The following is a 4,909-nucleotide window of genomic DNA, read 5'->3' on the forward strand; positions in this document are numbered from 1 at the left end:
GCTGTGTTCTAAAGTACTTACATACAGCAGTCAACAAAATGAGGAATGCTGGCTGTGGTACACATTTCATTTCAGTAACAGGAGAATAATAAAAAAGAGAGGAAAGAAAACAATGTCAGTGGATATTTAAAGTTGTCTGAGTATCTTGGCTAATATGTGAAGTGCCTTGTACATACTTTTCCATTGTTCTTATGAAACTCTAATCCCCTGTATTGAGTGTAATCATTATGTATTACAAACATACTAATAAAAGTTAAAAAAAAAAGAGGGTCAGGGAGATGGCTGAGTAGTATAAGCGCTTGCCTGGCAAGCACAAGGGCCTGAGTTCAAACCCTGGCTCTGCCAATAAATAAATAAATAAATAAATAAATAAATATTTAAAATTCAAAATAAAGTCAATAAAAGACAAGCTTATATTCCTGCTGATCCTCGTCTCAACATTTAGATTCTAAATAATCAAGTAAAACTGCTGTAAGGTAAAATGTAAAAAAATAATTCTGACAGGGTGTTAAATGCTTTTGGGTTAGTCTCATCTCATCAATAATTAGTTTCTTAATGGCACAGCCTTCTGTCTAAATCCAGTGTTTTTATCACCACTGAAACCAAATTGGAAACAGCAAGGCATAGTTAAAAAAATATAGATTAAGCCACTGGAAAAGATGATTCTCATGTAAGTGAACAAAGCAAGGCAAGAATAGATAGCAGATTGCAGATACAACTCTAATTTGAAGCCATTAATGCCTTTAGACTTGAGTAAGAATAAAGACTAAAGTGAAGGAAGATACTCAGAATGCGTAAAGGAGAGCCATGGAGAGGAGCTGCCCATGAGGATCTGAAGCCTTCATTGTCCTCTGCAGGTGCTGCCACTTAAACACTAACAGTGTTTAGTTTGTAGACTCCTTCATTTCTCTTTTTTCTTGCTCCTAAATCACCTTCTAGTGCCTCCTATTTACTAACTCTAAGAGGGAATTAGAAAGCAAAGGATTAAAGGTTTTGTAGTCAGGTAAATTTTCTGGGGGAACTGAGCAAAGTGAAGAAGGCTAGGAAACTGATCAGGATGGAATCAGGAAAAATGTACAAAGTGGGGAGAACCAGACCAAGCAAAACAAAAGTCAATCAAACCAACAAAACAATAAACAAACAAACAAACCAACAAAGAATCAACCAACAACAGCATTTCCTTTCAAGTCCTCCTCCTTCTTGGTATATTACCTGTGGAGTCCACTATGGCTATAATATCTGGAATCTGTATCAGGTGTCTCATACATGGCAAAGAGAAATTATATTTTATGGTATGAAGAGGGTGATGAGAAAGAGGTGAACTGGAAATAATTTACTTGTTTTTATACATAACCAATCACTTCTCCCTCTGTAAGAACAAATACTCTGAAGATTGCTATCATAACTGAAATGTTTTATTTTCCCCAGGTTCTCCTATTATAGTGAAGTGGATATAAAATGATCAGAACAGGATAATTTTCTAATGAAGAAAACATTCCATGGGGTGTAATTTCCCATCTGTAATTATTTTACAAATGTCTATTTTACATGAAAAACAATGTAGTTACAAGGCGTACAACATTGTGTTAATGACGAGCTATAATTCCATAAAAATAGAAGCCAAGAAAACATAGTCAGGAAATAAAATCAAATTGAGCTTACAATGAACACTGAAACTGGACTGTCTGCATTTGAAACAAATGAGCATACTGTGTAAAATAAATGGAAAATATGCACATAGTTAAGCATAACATATCACACAACTAATTCACTAGAAACTTCTTTATTTCTGTGTGCTTAAATTTACTAGCTTAACAAGAAAATGGTGTTTTTTTAAATATAGATGTCTCAGAAGATCTTTTCTGATGGGATTTTCAATATACACAAAATTAAGTATACATTGTAATGCTTGTAGAGTTGCAACAAGATGCCTTAGCTGTTAGTTTTGGGAGAAGCAATATGTAGTTTCAAATCAAGTGGGTGAGCAAAATAAAAATTGGAAGAAATTCATTACCTCTTCCTTTTCTTTATTTCCCAAGCAATAACACCCATTGCTACGCTGCTGTATTTATTCTAGCTAAAATTCATTGGATTTCCAAAAACAAAAACCTTCCTTTAGTTGAGAAGTAAGCACAGATCACATTTGGTTAATCCTCTGCTGACCTGGAATGGTCCCTGGGAAGCACTTCAGGTACAATGCAATGTGGTACAGGAATTTGCTAAGGTACAGAGGATTTCATGAAGAACAGCAAGATCTTGCTCTCCAAAGTATGTTGTGAAAACCTTGATATAAGGTCATGTTAGGTTCTGTCAGAGGAAATATGAAGACATTTTGCATTCAATAGCATGCTAGAGTTGTTAGCATACGTATTTGAACCTGTAAAGAAAAACAGAGTAATGATTTTCGAGACAGACTTAATCTCTGGAAGTAATGTAGATTTGTTTTGTCCCTGTGATTTTTCACTTGCTTGATTCAAGACCTTTGTTTATCCATTCAGATGCTCTCAAACTGAACCTTCTGCAACCACAGGAAATTAATTCTATACATAGTATTTTATAAATGAAGAAAGTGATGATTGAAGATTAAAGATCATTTTCTAGTAACCAAGCCTTAGTAAAGATTCATATTTGGGTCTGTATCTCCCAGAGTCTGGACTCTTTTTAATTGTCCTTCAACATCACACAAGAATGTTGGAAGCCACAAAAACAACTTTACTCTGATAACCTGCAAAAAAGTAAAGAAAAAAGAAAGCACAACATTAAAAGCAAAATTACTTTCTATTTACTTTTCACTTTCAAGAACTTCTGACACTATGGTTTTTTTTTTTTTTTTCTCTCATGGCCTTTTAGGGGAATTTTCAAACTTTAATATTTGCAGGATATAGTAACCCACTGTGCATCTTCCAACTAAATGCAATAAACATATTGCTGTATTTTACCAGGATTTTCTTTTTAGGTTTTACGACTTCTACTAGAATTTTTAGGCTTTTAAATATCTACTGAATTTAAGAAATATATAGTAATCATGAGACATCATGAAAATATCTGAGTATTTTCTAAAATACACTGTAGCAAATATATTGACAAGAACGTTATATTGATAGCAGTTAAAAATCACAGAACATGATGTCAACATGAAAATATCAAAACAGTTACAAGCACTTCTATAGCATTTGCTTATCTTCTAGGTCTTCAATACATACTTAATGGTAGGAATCAGCCTTTCAAAATTTATTTTTATCTTATAAAAAATAAGTAAAATAAAGTTTCATAACAACATGATAGGAGACTAACAATAATTAATGCATTAAAAATTGTTAGATTTAAGGTAGTTATTCTGAATACAAAATGTGGGGATAAAATATATAACTATTCTCCAAACAGTATTAGGACAAACCTTTCTTTTCAATAGACTAAGAGAAGCTAGTAGTGTAACTCTTCTGTGTTTTATCCCCTTTTCCCTTCCTTCCTTTAACCTTTCCCCTTCCTAATTTTTCTTTCTTTATGAATTATTTCATTTCATTTCATTTCACACTATCTATTGTACACTTTGGACCTTACTTACTCAGTCTCTCACACCAGAGAGACAATATGACGTTTACAAACATGAATCTAATCTATTTCACTTATGAATATGATCTCAAGTTGTATCCATTTATCTATGAAACTCTATAAAGTTTATCCTTCTTTATGGATTTTTTATGACTGCGTTACATAATAATGTCATAAATTTTAAACATTCCTTGGTTGCTGGGCATTTGGGTATATATATAAAAAATTTAGATTGGGGTAAAAATCTGGTTGCTATCCATATATATTAGCTAACATTTAAAACACATTTTCTGAAGGTATCCCTTCTTAACTTTGGCACAGATAACAAATTGTTGGTTACTCTTACTAAGATGTTAACTGTGCTACTCTAACCAACTGTACAGAGCTACAAATCAGGATAAGGTGTATATAGCTCTAACTATGGTGTATCGCTCTTTTCTTCAGTCACACCACACCTATTAAACTCATGTTTATATTTAAAAATAACACTCTTTGTACATCAGTGGCCTCAATATCATAAAAGAGTGTGGAAACTATACATTAAAACTAAGTTAGGATAGCCAGATAGCTCAGCGGATTAAAGTGCCTGCAAGCAGGCGCAGGGGACAGGGGTTTGATCCCTGGGCCTGCCATGCCAACCCACCCCTGGGGTGCACTGACATGGCAATTGACACTGGGCATGGTGGCACACGCCTGCAATCCCAGCACTTGGGAGACTATAAACAGGAGAATCACTACGAGTCTGATCTAGTAATGAGACCCTGAACACCCTGTAGACCCTTCCCACCCCCCAAAAAAAATAAATGAAAAATAACTAAATTAGTTGTACAAATGATGTAATTTATCTTTGATATATGTTATGTATCATATATATCATGCTATATATAATGTATATAGTTGTTTATATATGTGATATGTGTTATATATTTCTAATGTATCATTTTGAGTTAACTCAACAAAATTAATATTTTTCTAATAAAGATTCATAATAAAGAAGATGTTTTCAATTTAACTTTCTCCCTATGGCTTATTTGCAATAAAGTATTTTTCTGTTTCTGCTAATCACAAGCTAGAACTTTTACTGCCACCGTCAGTTCTGGGAATCCAAGGAAATCAGGCAAAAATCATTCACTCAACTGCTAGGATTAGACCATGGAGCTCAGGTTTATTTATCATATTTTTTTACTTTTTAAACACTTTTCTTTGAGAGTAGCTTTATGTTTTTAATTTCTTTATTTTTAAAGTGGGTTCAAAATAGTACTTTTTTTCTATATCTTAGGAAAAGGTCTACAGTTGTTCACCGTCTCACTACTAGATTAGACTCAGTGATTCTCCTGTTTACAGCCTCGCAAATGCT

This window comes from Octodon degus, unplaced genomic scaffold, assembly GCF_000260255.1.
Source record: "Octodon degus isolate 3935 unplaced genomic scaffold, OctDeg1.0 scaffold00160, whole genome shotgun sequence".
Taxonomy (NCBI): domain Eukaryota; kingdom Metazoa; phylum Chordata; class Mammalia; order Rodentia; family Octodontidae; genus Octodon; species Octodon degus.